General features: G+C 38.3%; 1 non-coding gene across 1 annotated transcript; it reads right to left on the reverse strand.

Annotated features, from left to right (window-relative positions):
* Positions 1-2,025: 2,025 nt before the first annotated feature.
* Trnam-cau (transfer RNA methionine (anticodon CAU)) lies at positions 2,026-2,098 on the reverse strand. Its single transcript has one exon. It is a non-coding gene; the product is annotated as a tRNA-Met (tRNA).
* Between the last annotated feature and the right edge of the window lie 14,004 nt (positions 2,099-16,102).

The raw sequence follows: 16,102 nt of genomic DNA on the forward strand, positions 1-16,102 counted from the left end.
CAACGCAGTGTTCGGCAGCGAGTCATAAAGCAAACACTGTCTTGGGATTTATTGCGCGTAATTTTGATTGCAAAACACCCGAAGTCATAACGCGTCTACATACGTCATTAGTGAGACCGCATTTAGAATATGCGGTTCAGTTCTGGTCTCCATGCTATCAGAAAGACATTAAGAAATTGGAAAGCGTGCAAAGACGAGCAACCAAACTAATCCCAGGAATACGTGGTCTGTCATATGATGAACGTCTAAAAAGATTAGATATGTTTTCTTTTAGAGATCGTCGCATCCGAGGTGACCTCATCCAAACATTCAAAATACTTAAGAATATAGATAAAATAGATTACAAAAAAAAGCTGTCGCAATCAATAACAAGAAGTAACGGCTTGAAACTTAAAGGACAGCGATGTAATACTGATTTGCGAAAAAACTTTTTTAACGTAAGAGTAGTTGAATGTTGGAATAAGTTACCAGCATCTGTAGTGCAAGTTAATATGGTGGCTACCTTCAAAACTAAATTAGATAAGTTTTATAAAGAAAATGGTTTTCGATGTTTTTTTTTTTTTTTGTAGCGATAGTAGTAGTTACAGTATATCTCTTCTTTTTCCCATCTTTCCTATATAAATTTCCCCGATTGTTCCTCTCAGCAATCGGGGTGAACTTTTCGTTTTATTTCTTGCCGGGTAACGCCGGAGGGAGTGGTGGGTGAGGAGGAGCTTCTTCTGTTCTATCCTTGCCTCCTGCTAAGTATATAGCTTATTATAGATGTAGTATAGTGAACGAGTGACCTCGTCATAGGTCGCAAGGCCTCCTGTCACTCGTCTTTCCTATGTATTCCTATGTATCTTCTACCGCTATTTTCACGCTAATTGCCCTTCTGATCTTGCTAAGTGCATGCCTCCTATCCTACCGCGGCCTTGCTACTCAAGACTTTCTATTTTCTCTCATCAGTATTCTGTCCACCTCTCTCATGGAAGAATTAACCAGTCATTCATCCCTTTCTCTGGTAAACTCTGGAAATTTCTGCCTGCTTCTGTATTTCCTCCTTCATGTGACTTGAACTCTTTGAAGAGGGAGGTTTCAAGACACTCACCCATCAATTTTTTTTTATGATTCTCTTGACATCTCTTTTGGGACTGGCAAGTCAGTGGGGCTATTTTTTTTTTCTCTTTTCTGTTTCCCTTGGCCAGTGACCCTCTTACGTAAAAAAAAATATGATGACTGAGGTTAAAGATGACTGCTAACATACCATTTTTTTTTGTGTGTGTGTGTAGTTAGTCACGTTGTGCATGCCAAAATCGAGGAAGAATATAAAAAAAAAATATATAAAGCTTAAGTTTCAGGATTAATTGATTTATCAATAGTAATGTTGTGGTTAAGGAAGATCATTACAAGGATAACACAGTTCTATAATTGGTCGACGTCAACACCTTTTTTTATGTAAGAGGGGCACCGACCAAGGGCAACAAAATTCAGAAAAGGAAAGGTCAGAAACGATCATCAAAAATTGAAGGATAAGTATCTTGAAACTTCCCTCCTGAAAGAGTTCAGGCCACAGGAAGAAGGAAATACAGAAACAGGCAGAAAGTTTCAGAGTTGACAAGAAAAGGGATGAATGACTGAGAACACTGGTTAATTCTTACATTAGAGAGGTGGACAGAATACGGGTGAGAGAAAGTAGAAAGTCTGGTAAAGTAAGACTGCGAGGGGAGGGTAGGCATGCAGTTACCTAGATCAGATGAGCAATTGGCGTGAATTTAGCGGTAGAAGGTATTAGCAAGCAACATTGCGGCAATGAGAGAGAATGATGACACTTATAGGAGAGGAGTTAATAAGACGAAATGCTTTTGATTCCTTGTCTGGAAGAACAAAGAGTAGCGAAAGATGAGGGAGGATAAGAAATTTTATGAGAGCATATGAACAAAAGAAAATACAGGAGCCTGTAAAAGCCACCATGCCTATACGTGGCAGTCCTTGCGTTAAACACACCTTCCTGTATCCATCTGTCGTCATCCTCTTAAAACAACATGCCCCGAGTGAGGATCGAACTCACGACCTTGAGATTATGAGACTCACGCGCTGCCTACTGCGCCATCGAGGCTTATAATATAGAATTTGTGTTCATGACTAATAGACTAATGAATGTTGATTGAGGCTAATCACTGTAAGGATAGTGAATTTTAGAGGTAGGTCGCATCCCTCAAATGAACACAAAGTTAAAAAAAAAAGTAATAACTACATAATTAATGAAAATACGGTATGAAGGTAAAATTTATGGCTCATACAGTAATCAACAGTATTGTTATTGCAGTTGAAATTCACAGCAAGGGCATTAGATTTCATAAAATTTGAAGGTAGTAAGTCAAATCCCTGAATCCCGCACGTCAAAATTGAGGGAGAATAAGATTACTGCATTCATGGAGGACAGCTTTTTACAGACTTTCTCATCTCCTCACAAATTAGTCAATATCCTTTACGTTGACGCCGGAAAAAGAGAGAGAGAGAGAGAGAGAGAGAGAGAGAGAGAGAGAGAGAGAGAGAGAGAGAGAGAGAGAGAGAGAGAGAGAGAGAGAGAGAGAGACAAACAAACTAAACTGCAGTTGCTGGGGCTTCGTGTGTGTGCCTTTATTTTTATTTCCAAGATTTTTCTTTATCTTTTCGAATCCGTTTAGAATTTTATTGCTATTTTCTGATTGCAATTTGCCTCTCGTTTTCACCTGACTTATTGCGAGGATTTCCCACTCCTGTGTTAACGCAAGATCTTAATATTGGAAAACTGCAAGGCTTCTGCTGGCCTCCTTCGCTGATCGCAATGGTCTTATGTCAGGATGGAGGCGACGGGAAAAGACACTAAGGAAAGCAAAGCGGAGTGGAAGAAGACACAGTAACTCTGCCAGCTTTCCCAATTTACTAAAATTTTGTTTCGAAAGGGAAATTATTTCCTAAAATTACGTTTTCTATTCGTAATAAATATATAAATGAATACATAAATAAATATTACTGGGGTCGCGTGACACCTTGATATACATATTTATCAGAATTACACTTCCAATTTGTAAACCACGAATTAAAATATATTTAGTTTACAAATATATCAACAAATATCATTCTACATTACTGAACTCCTTGGTTGCTTAATATGAATATTTAAAGTCTTACTTTAACCAAGATCGCTTGATGTCTGGCTTACACTGAGTAACCAGAGTCATTGTAGAGCCTGTCAAGCTGAAGTGTGTGTGTGTGTGTGTGTGTGTGTGTGTGTGTGTGTGTGTGTGTGTGTGTGTGTGTGTGTGTGTGTGTGTGTGTGTGTGTGTGAACTTGGATAAATTAATGACAACAACCCTTTCACATTTTCTTTCAAATTAATCTTGCATCATTCTGGTATGAAATATAATGATGATAATGATGATGGTAATGATAATGATAATAATAATAATAATAATAATAATAATAATAATAATAATAATAATAATAATAATAATAATATTGTTATTATTATTATTATTATTATTATTATTATTATTATTATTATTATTATTATTATTGTTATTATTATTATTATCATTATTATTATTATCATTATTATTATTATTATTATTATTATTATTATTATTATTATTATTATTATTAATCAAAACATGTAATCTTCCACTTTCCTCTCAGAAAATCTTTTGCAAAATGCCATCCGAGGTGTGCCAGCAGGGAATCCCTTAATTAAGCGCAGTGCAGCCACTCCTCTGCACGGGGAGCAAATGGTCCACTAAACAAGAAGGCACCAAACTGATATAAGTAAAGGAGACAAGTATCAGAAAATAAACAAGGTGCACTAATGAAAATTAGTCTATGAAGAAATAGACATGACGAATAGCACAAAGGAAGGCATGAACTCTACAATAAATAGAAAATAAATTGCATAGATATGTACAAAGTGTTATGAAAATACACTCTTTAAGGAAAAAAGAAAAATATAAAAGAACAAAATTAAGTAAACAAACGAGGGTAAAGGAGAAAAATGAGATAAGTGCTGTAAACGCGTACAAAATATACCAAGAAAATTATTCTTTTCAAATATAAAATGGGGAAAAAGAGAGAGAAAAAAAACGAAATTAAGTAAATGGACGAGACAATAACCTCAAAAAAATATATATAAAGACTTGAATAAAACCACTCTATATGACAATGAAAGTCAAATTAAAACAACTCTGAAAACTAGGAATGGACCTTCGAGGCACTCCACAATAAACTCCATTCTTTTCTTCTTTCCTCCTTCCTCTTTTTTATCTTTCTTTTTTCCTCCGCCTATCCCTTCCTTCATTTTTCTTCCATTACCCTCCCTTCTTCACTAATTCTACATCATTCCTTCCTCTGACATCATAATACCTCACTTTCGGATTATCGTCCGCATTGACGTTTGAAATCCAGAGCTGAAAGCATCATCATTAAAAATTAAAATTCCCCTCATGCTTTGCGGCCTTTCCCCTTCCCTCGCCGCACTCAGGGACTCACAAACCCGCCCGCCACCCACTTATCACGCCCACTTGCCCCTCCATAAGAAAGCAAAAAGGCAGAACACGCGAAAATAACCTCAAGATTTGCCTGTAGTAGTAAAGGATGTGAGGAGAAGGTGGAATTATTTTTAGTCCTGCTCTTGTTGGTTGTTGCCATTATTAAGTTCATCATAAATACTGTCATTATAATTACGTAGTGCGTAGATGAAGTAGTTGTATTATTATTACTATTATTATTATTAGTAGTAGTAGTAGTAGTAGTAGTAGTAGTAGTAGTAGTAGTAGTACTTTATATTTCTGCCCGGAACCATGCCAAGTCTGTTCTCCAACTAGCCAAAAACTCCTTCATTAACAGAGAGTGTCAAAACCTTTCAAGATCTAACTCCCCTCGTGACTTCTGGCATCTAGCCAAAAATATCTCCAATAACTTTGCTTCTTCTTCTTTTCCTCCTTTATTTCAACCAGATGCTATCACATCTATTTCTAGGGCTGAACTCTTCGCTCAAACTTTTGCTAAAAACTCTACCTTGGACGATTCTGGGCTTGTTCCTCCCTCTCCTCCACCCTCTGACTACTTCATGATACCTATTAAAATTCTTCGCAATGATGTTTTCCATGCCCTTGCTGGCCTAAACCTTCGGAAGGCTTATGGACCTGATGGGGTCCCTCCTATTGTTCTCCGAAGCTGTGCCTCCGTGCTTGCACCTTGCCTAGTCAAACTCTCTCAGTTCTGTCTGTCAACATCTACCTTTCCTTCTTGCTGGAAGTTTGCCTACATTCACCCTGTTCCTAAAAAGGGTGACCGTTCTAATCCTATTGCTTTAATTTCCTACCTACGAGTATCTAAAGTTTTTGAATCTATCCTTAACAGGAAGATTCTTAAACATCTATCACTTCACAACCTTCTATCTGATCGCCAGTATGGGTTCCGTCAAGTCCGCTCTACTGGTGATCTTCTGGCTTTCCTTACTGAGTCTTGGTCATCCTCTTTTTAGAGATTTTGGTGAAACTTTTGCTGATGGAGTCTGGCACAAAGCTTTGATTTCCAAACTACCCTCCTACGGCTTCTATCCTTCTCTCTGTAACTTCATCTCAAGTTTCCTTTCAGACCGTTCTAGTGCTGCTGTGGTAGACGGTCACTGTTCTCCTAAATCTATTAACAATGGTGTTCCTCAGGGTTCTGTCTTGACCCCCACTCTCTTCTTATTATTAATTAATGGTCTTCTAAACCAAACTTCTTGTCCTATCCACTCCTACGCTGATGATACCACCCTGCACTTTTCCACGTGTTTTCATAGACGTCCAACCCTTCAGTAAGTAAACATTTCACGCAGGGAAGCCACAGAACGCTTGACTTCTGATCTTTCTAAAATTTCCGATTGGAGTAGAACAAACTTAGTATTGTTCAATGCCTCAAAAACTCAATTCCTCCACCTATCAACTCGACACAACCTTCCAGACAACTATCCCCTCTTCACAACCTTCTATCAATGATACTCAACTGTCCCCCTCTTCTACAATGAACATCCTCGGTCTGTCCTTTACTTATAATCTGAACTGGAAATTACACATCTCATCTCTAGCTAAAACAGCTTCTATGAAGTTAAGCGTTCTGAGACGTCTCCGCCAGTTTTTCTCACCCCCCCCCAGCTGCTAACTCTGTACAAGGGCCTTATCCGTCCATGTATGGAGTATGCTTCACATGTCTGGGGGATTCCACTCATACTGCTCTTCTAGACTGGGTGGAATCAAAAGCTTTTCGTCTCATCAACTCCTCTCCTCTAACTGACTGTCTTCAGCCTCTCTCTCATCGCCGCAGTGTTGCATCTCTGGCTGTCTTCTACTGCTATTTCCATGCTAACTGCTCTTCTGATATTGCTAACTGCATGCCTCCCCTCCTCCCGCGGCCTCGCTGCACAAGACTTTCTTCTTTTTCTCATCCCTATTCTGTCTCACCTCTCTAACGCAAGAGTTAACCAGTATTCTCATTCATCCCTTTCTCTGGTAAACTCTGGAACTCCCTGCCTGCTTCTGTATTTCCACCTTCCAATGACTTGAATTCCTTCAAGAGGGAGGTTTCAAGACACTTATCCTTCAGTTTTTGACTACCGCTTTGGACCCTTTTTATTGGACTGGCATTTCAGTGGGCATTTTTTTTTATTTGATTTTTGTTGCCCTTGGCCAGTGTCCCTCCAACATAAAAAAAAAAAAAAAAAAATATATATATATATATATATATATATATATATATATATATATATATATATATATATATATATATATATATATATATATATATATATATATATATATATATATATATATATATATATATACATATATATATATATATTATTATTATTATTATTATTATTATTATTATTGTTATTATTATTATTATTACTAGTAGTAGTAGTAGTAGTAGTAGTAGTAGTAGTAGTAGTAGTAGTTGTAGTAGCAGTAGCAGTAGTAGTAGCACTAGTAGTAGTAATAGTAATGGTTGTTGTTGTTGATGTTGTTGTTGCTGCTGTTGTGTTGTTGTTGATGTTGATGTTGTTGTTGTTGTTGTTGTTGTTGTTGTTGTTGTTGTTGTTGTTGTTGTTGTTGTTGTTGTTGTTGTTGCTTCTGCTGCTGCTGTTGTAAAAACAGTGTTGGTAATTGCAAAAATATTAACACCAGTAGGAGAAAAGAAAAAAAAATACCAGAGGAAAGGAAAGAAGTAAAATCAGATGCTGAAATAAAAGTTAAAGCAGAAATGAAAATAACAGCACAAGCAAATGCAGAAAGCGAAGCAGCACAACCAGAAGCAGAAGCAATAACAGAAGAGGCAGAAACACTAAGGGAGACAGAACACGCAAGGAAAGTGACACTAAAATTAATACTTCAATAATGCTACTTTTTTTAGTTAAAGTTTGCGCGTTCCATAGACTACAAGACCTCGTTAACTTTACACGTGGCGGGCGCTGTGTTTGCAGCGGTGGCCTGGAGGAGGGAGTGGTAGCGTGGCACCAACACTGCCATCCAATTAAGGTGCCGCCCCTCCTGTGGCCCGCCAGACGCTCCCCGGCCGCGCCTAGATGCGATATATGCTGTTGGCGAGACACTATCAGTCGTCCTTACGCCAATCTCTGTGACTAACACGTGTCGACGATATGCCATGAGTGTGTGTGTGTGTGTGTGTGTGTGTGTGTGTGTGTGTGTGTGTGTGTGTGTGTGTGTGTTTATTTTCATTTTATTTGCGTTTTGACTCACTTAAATCCATTCTATTATAAAAAAATAACGATGTATAATGAGTATTGTAGGAGAGAGAGAGAGAGAGAGAGAGAGAGAGAGAGAGAGAGAGAGAGAGAGAGAGAGAGAGAGAGAGAGAGAGAGAGAGAGAGAGAGAGAGAGAGAGACCTTAAAGAATTCTCAGGGAAAACTGCGAGGAAAGGAGTGGATGTACATGTGCCCTTTAGGTTGAGGACATGAAAGGAAATGACAAGACGGACAGAGCGAGCGTGACAGGTTTGTGGGACGCGTAGACAGGTGTGCGGACATCTGTTTTGAGCGGTGAAAAGGTTTTACAAGGGAGGTAAGTCATGTGCGAAGGACGGAAGAGGGGCCGGCCAATGGGTTGCAGTAAAGGTTGTGGGCGACAAGGGTGTGTGATATCAGTGCGGTTGTTCAACATTTTCAAGGGTGGGCAAGTGAAAGAAGCGACGCTGTTATGGCTCAGGGGACAAATATGACGAGTGTCGACGTGAGGAACTGAGAGATAGGGTGGCAGGTGAGTGTGAATGATGGACTCTTGGTTCTTGGTAGGCAGGTGTGGCGGTTGTAGGTACATTATGGTGTTTATTGCTTTCTCATTCCACTACCTCGAGCTAATCTTTACACCCCAGTGTCTCCCAGCATCCTTTGTTTCCTCCTCTGCTTCCCTTTATTCATCACCCTCCCCTTTACATCATCTGTCTCTTTCCTCTTATTACTAATTTTGCCTTCTCTTCATGAGCACGCGCGCACGCACGCGCGCGCACGCACGCACGCGCACACACACACACACACACACACACACACACACACACACACACACACACACACACACACACACACACACACACACACACACACACACACATTACCTACGAGCGACTTAGTAAGGATTCAGAATTCGCTTTAATTGCTTAATGCAGAAAAAATATGCCTCCATTACCTTGATGAGAAGTATACTGATAGACACTGCACCAAGTCTCTTAATGACCAGGACTTGTGTAGTATTTAAGTGGCTTGTGCGGATATTGCAGCAATAACAATCAGTATGGTCTGAAGACATTATCTATACTTACTGAATTTGTCGCAGATAATCTTACAGGAAAAAAAAAAGTCTACTGTAATTTAAAACCGTCATCTCATTATTGTAATCTTGATTAACGCTGGCTAATATGTATCTCTGAATTTATTTTGTGTCTGTGCCTCAGAGTAAAATTAAAATCACAATCATTATTGCGATTTCTTTCATTTTATAACTTTCTTCACCTTGCCTGGAGCTTCTAAAGTTTTGTTATTCCATTAGCCACTAACAACACAGGATTAATTAGTGTTAAGTGGCTGCAGATAAGTTGCTCGAAAATCCAACACACAGAGCTACTTTTATATTGTCCGTGTGTGTGTGTGTGTGTGTGTGTGTGTGTGTGTGTGTGTGTGTGTGTGTGTGTGTGTGTGTGTGTGTGTGTGTGTGTGTGTGTGTGTGTGTGTGTGTGTGTGTGTAATGCAGTTTTGCAAGACTCCGGGTAGTACAGGCCACGAGGACAATCAGCTAACCAAAGTACAATATTAATTTTCAATAGCTTGTTATTTTCCGTGCATTTCGTACTTTATACTTGCAGACACAGAGAGAAGAGACAGACAAACACACACAAACACACACACACACACACACACACACACACACACACACACACACACACATACACACACACACACACACATACAGACTGCGGCTCCCCTCTACGAGGACACGAGATCACAACAATCTGTATCATTTCCGTATGTTGACAAGGCACCAATTTTTCCTTTCCCTTCCCCACTCTCTCTCTCTCTCTCTCTCTCTCTCTCTCTCTCTCTCTCTCTCTCTCTCTCTCTCTCTCTCTCTCTCTCTCTCTCTCTCTCTCTCTCTCAAGTAACTCAGCAAAAGGAGCTCTGCGTTACATATCATTCACGCGGTGCCTCGTCCTCGCCTCATCCTGGTCGTCACCTACTCTCACCGTCCCGCCAAGAAATGCTATGACAGCTGGAGTCTCCCGAGCCCATCCATTATTGTCAACCTTGGCCAGGATCATTAAGAAGAACGTCTCTCTCCATCAAACTCACACAAAGGGAAGGCGCTCCATCTATCTTTTTATCTGCACTCTATCAATGTGGTTGTCTCGATTCATTTTTCATAGTTTTTTTTTCCTGCGTTTTTACATTTTATTATTTTACGAAACTTTTAAAATATAATTTTTTTTTTCTTTTCTGGTGTACTTGTATACGCATTATGTAAGTTCGCATATTAATCAGTTTTACTTTTTTTCTATTTCGTTTTCTCTCTCTCTCTCTCTCTCTCTCTCTCTCTCTCTCTCTCTCTCTCTCTCTCTCTCTCTCTCTCTCTCTCTCTCTCTCTCTCTCTCTCTCTCAACATGATGAAAGATAGCATCCGCCTAGCAAGACAGTGAAAGATAAAGTCCTGCAGAACAGAAGTAGAAAAGTAATAGGAAAATACAACAATTTAAGGGATACAAAGGGCGAGACAATAATTTATAAAGACTGTACTAGTCTGTCCCGGACTTTCCATAAATCCACGGCAATGGCGGAAGTTCCAAAGAAATCCACAGAGAACGACGGCTGAGGATTAGAATGAAGAGAGATCCTCGTAAGAGACCGCCACCAGAGGGAACTTTACGGAAAACTTGAAGAATATTGGCTCTCCGAGAAAAGTTCGTGAGTTAATTGACGTTTGCGTTCGTAAAGTTCGATCTAGGGACCTCATTCGCGTTACTTACAGTCGCCTGCACACCACGCTGTACAGATTTTAACCTTAACTTGGCCACACGACATATCTGATCTTTTCATGGGAGGCGGGTTTTCCAGTGACAGCTTCCGTGATAAAAGAGATGACAGATGTTGCCTGACTAGACGCAACTAAAATTTGTTCAGTGCAATCAACTGGAATTATTAACAAACACAAAAACCTAATTGGTAACAAAGTGAAGAAATGGAAAGTTACTGTAAATAAGATGAAGAAAGAGGGTTGATATTACTAGATTCAAACGTACAAACCTTGGAGGGAGTGCTGTGTTATAGAAAAAAAAAAAAAAACTTTATTCACTCAAAAAACTCACACAGAAACAAACTCAATACCGGAATATTTGCTCCAGATGAGGCAGACGCACCCTTTGGTAGCTCCTAAGAAGTTAAATGCATCATAATAGAGAATAACTAAAATCTGTTCAATGCAAGCAAATGAAACCATGAAAAAGCGAAAAAAAGTCACTTGGTCGCAAAACTGAGCAAACAAGAAGTCAAATAAGATGAAGGAAAGAGTTGATATTAGTACGTTCAAACATACAAATTTTGACGTGTTATGTTGTAAAAAAAAAAAATGTATTAATATACTTACAAGCTCACGTAGAAAGTCACTTGGTACCAAAATATTTGTTCACATGAGGCAGACGCACACTTTGGTAGCTTTCATGAAAAAGGTAACAGATGTATCGTTACAAAAGATATTGGCCAAAATCTATATGATGCAAATAAGTAAGTACAAGCGAATACGGAAACTCTCTTGGTAGCAAAACTGAGCAAACAGGAAAGTAAATAAGAAAGACGAGGTTTAGTATTACTAATTCCAAACAAACGAATCTTGGCAAGCTCTATTACAGGATTTAAAAACTTTATCCACATATGAATGTACGTATGAGTGTGCACAGAAACTCACTTGGCAGCACATCTGAATAAAGAGAAAGTTAAGCAAAATTAAAGAGGGTTGATATTAGTACATTCAAACATACGAGTCTTGGTGTACGGAGTTAAGATATCATAAAGGAAGGGTGCTGTGCTACTACTGAAGGAACTGCAGGAATTAAATTAGGGATTGTGAATATTACCGGGAAGAGTGTAGCGGCAGTTAAAGGAATTAGGAGTGAATCTGTGAGTTGGCATCTTAAAGGAGGTTTGCCTGAGGAACATTTTTGCCTCTCCTTGCCAGCTGAGGAGTCAGAGGCGTTGTAATGAAGGTTATTGATTAAATCTTATGTTACGCGGGTATTTGAAAGTAACTAATGATTTCTGAGTGAGAGGGATATTGATGTCCTGACGGCTTCCTGAAACATATGAAAAATAAAAACAGTGGTGAAAACATGCTTTAATGATTAGTATTGACTGTATTTTATAGTACATACGGAAACTCCTAATAATATCTTGATTGCATGGGTATGGTAGCTTCGATCATTTGTTAAAACAGAAAACAGAAAAAAAATTAATGATACTGAATATACTTGATAGTAAATATATGTGGTTCTACCTTTTTTTTGTCTTGGTTACTCGGATGTTGATATTATGACCGCATGCTGAAAGAGATCAGAAAAGAATACTAGTCAGAAAACAGCGAATCCGCCACTGGGAGGAGCAATTAAGAGCTGTGCCAATGCAGTTTCCACCTCCCTAACGTTGACCTCTTAGACAAACGAACAGTAACGAAGTGCAGCTGTGTCATAAATTGGAAGGAAAGCAACCCATCCAGCACTGAAATGATTCCAGTTCAAATTTACGGTCAAGGAGCAGCTAGAATTATCGTAGGAAACGTCTAATAAAATTATATATATATATATATATATATATATATATATATATATATATATATATATATATATATATATATATATATATATATATATATATATATATATATATATATATATATATATATATATGTATATATATATATATATACTCGTATATATATATATATATATATATATATATATATATATATATATATATATATATATATATATATATATATATATATATATATATATATATATATATATATATATATATATATATATATATATATATATCATTAAATGGAAATAAGAGACCGTATCTCCTTAATGAATCACCAAGCGAATATGCGGTTAAAAAAAGAAAAAGTGAAAATTTTCTTTTGAAGTAGTGAGCAAAATCATTTCAGCATAAAGAGAAAATACTGTTTGCAGTATGTGACAAAGCAATTTCAGCGAGAAGGTCACATTTAGCTCGGCAGTTACTGCATCCTTTCGAATCAGAATCCTCACCACCGCTGCCCACGACATGTGAGACAAAGACCACCATGGCCACGCATACATCTTCCCGCACGTCCTCACCGTCACTCGGCCGCTGCTCGCAGGATCTATTACTCGAAATAAGAATGGCTCTACTCTTACCCTGCGACCTCCGATACACACACACACACACACACACACACACACACACACACACACACACACACACACACACACACACACACACATGCACGCACGCACGCACGCACGAAGAAAGAGTGTAAGAATTAGAAATAATTCCAGTCGATATTCCAGGTAAAAAATGAAGCACCGTCCTTGCACTAATAGATCTGGGAAACCGGACGTAAAAACGAGAGATAAAAAATCTCAGATGATTTGTTTTATTTTATCTTATTATTATTATTATTATTATTTTTAGGAATTGAGCATTACTAAGAGTTACACAAAATTTTCTACCTTACCTGTACCTCTGTGTCAGTCTGTTTGTCAGCAAATCACCAAGTCAGTTAAACACTGTCAGTTATTGAAAACGTAATTAATTCCAACAGTGAGCCGGTTACTGATTCATTACGTCAGTCATTCAGTCAGTCATCTATTCACTCAGTGAGTTCGTCCGTCCGTCTATCTGTCTGTCTGCCTGCCTGTCTGTCTGTCTGTCAGTGTCTCTCTGCCTGTCTGTCTATCTGTCTGTTTTGTCTGTCGGCCTGTCTGTCTGTTTGTATGTATGTATGCATGTCGGTATGCATGCATGTATGTGTTTAAGTACGTAATGTACAAACGACTCTCTCTCTCTCTCTCTCTCTCTCTCTCTCTCTCTCTCTCTCTCTCTCTCTCTCTCTCTCTCTCTCTCTCTCTCTCTCTGCTAATCTGTCTTTCAACACGCAAGCCATTCCTAGAAAACGGCCTCAACAATTATTATACTTAATGCCACACAGAGGAGGCAGCGGGAATTAACGAAAGACTTAATACATTCAACTGGAAACGAGTCCACATTAAATGTCTACATGAAAATTACGTATGCATAAATACGTGTACGACAAGAACAAAACAAAAATGAAAACAAATGACATCAACAACAATAATCATAATAATCATAATAATAATAATAATAATAATAATAATAATAATAATAATAATAATAATAATAATAATAATAATAACAATAATAATAATAATAATAATAATGATAATAATAATAACAACAATAATAATAATAACGATAATAATAATAACAATGACAAAATGAAAAAGTGGTTTCAATCATACGTTCACCCTAGAAGTAAATAAAATTCATATTAATTACAGATCTTTGATGCAAAGCGCTCAAGAACAAATGCGTAGGCGACAAGATTTCAAGAAAAAATAACAAAACAGAAAATTAATTGATAGCACTCCACTAAGGTGAAAATGTAGTTTAATTCTGAAAATATTTGCAAGCACAATTGTAAACGATACACAATATTGAAATCATTACGTAAAACGCAAAAAAAAAAAAAAAAGTGGAGAAGTGAATAGATAAGCATGAAACGGAGAGGGGTGGTTCAGAAGGTGATAAGTCACCCTGGAGCACTAGACTCAGGTGACACACCCGACGCTAGTGACTTTACGTCATGTTCCCGTATGCCAACCGCACTAAGATCCTCAGTCAGCACTTTCAGTGATTCTCAAGCCAAAACAGGGATGGGTTATGTTGCTCCGCTCTGCGACTTGTTTTTTTTCTATACATAGACACGCATTCGGGTGCCTCACTCCCGACATTAGGTCTTTTTTGGCCCTTCATCCTGACAGTTTGCACACAGATTGTGAGCTGCCGACCACTGAGAGGAAAGCAACTGCACCTGGAAGAACTGTGGCAGAGGAAGAAGGAAATCGGCTGTCGCGTTTTTTTTTGGGGGAGGGGGGATTTCTAAAATTTTTTTCAAAAAATTGTCAATTTTTACTAAGTTTTACTTTTTTTTTTCAAGATTCATTTTAAAATCAAAGAAAGGTAAATAGTGCTTAGTTGTAGGTTTAAATATTACTTCCATCAATAAAGTTTAGTTTGTTGATGTTCATTTTAATAAATCTATATATTTACTATGGTTTTTCAATTTTTCAAACTGGGTGTGGGAAACCTGAGTTTAGTGGTAATGTTACAAGCCGAAAAACAAGCTTAATGACCCAGAGTTGAAAGAAGAGGAAAGGGAAGAGTGGAGAAAGGGTGAGGAAGAGGAAGAGGGGGAGAGAGGAAAAGAGGGGGATAAGCAAGTCAAGCGACAAGTACCGGCAAACTTAGTGTTGATTTAAAAAGTCCCAAACACATCAAAGTAGTCCTACAGCTCCCTTTCAGTCATTTATTTGAGGTCGCAGGCAAATTTTCATGAGGCAGCTCAAGTAATGATAAAGAGGCATGGAAGCAAAACTACGCCTGATTTGTTTCCCTTCCTCGAGCCGGGCGAAAATAATTAATGTTTTTTGGGGTGAAGGACACGGCGATCAGAGGTCTCAGGGCTGCATCTGTCCCAAGATCTCTAAATCCATAGGTGTGTGTGTGTGTGTGTGTGTGTGTGTGTGTGTGTGTGTGTGTGTGTGTGTGTGTAAAAAAAAAAAAAGAGGAGAAAATGGAAGAAGTAGAACTTAAAGAAGGGATGAAGAGAATTAAAAGGAGGAGGAGGAGGGGTGGAGGTTGAAGAGGAGTGGAGGAGGAGGAAGGGAGGAGGAGGAGGAGGAGGAGGAGGAGGAGGAGGAGGAGGAGGAGGAGGAGGAGGAGGAGGAGGAGGAAATTAATTTATTTACCAATGTTACTCTTATTCAGTTATGTCTCGTTTTCTTTTCATAACCCAATCTCAGATCTCTGTTGTAGTTATTTCATACATAATTGATCTACTGGCGGGGTTGCGTGTCACCGTGAACAATAGGAGGTGTTCATGGGGTGTGTGAGGGCAGTATTGGGTCACATGCACAACTGAGGTTTCACCAGTATCACATTTAATTAGCAACTTGAATAACGAACATTTGTGGAGAGTAACCCAACGCTTGAAAGTACATGTTAATTAAGCAAATATATGAATACTTTTCTATGTTAAAGGTGAAAAATTTGGGTAGTTAAATGAGCATATCCTTTTTCCCAAGACAATAACATGCATAATCATTCATAAGTCAGTTGATGCTAAACGTAACCTGGCAAAAATTATAACATTCCCATGTTCCGCAAAATGCAATTCCAACCTTGATTAAGGACACGTCCTCTGGGAAAACCATGATTAGCGTCAGCTGAAGCAAATACTCATTTACATAATAGATTCAGAGGAA

This window comes from Scylla paramamosain, chromosome 18, assembly GCF_035594125.1.
Source record: "Scylla paramamosain isolate STU-SP2022 chromosome 18, ASM3559412v1, whole genome shotgun sequence".
NCBI classification, from domain to species: domain Eukaryota; kingdom Metazoa; phylum Arthropoda; class Malacostraca; order Decapoda; family Portunidae; genus Scylla; species Scylla paramamosain.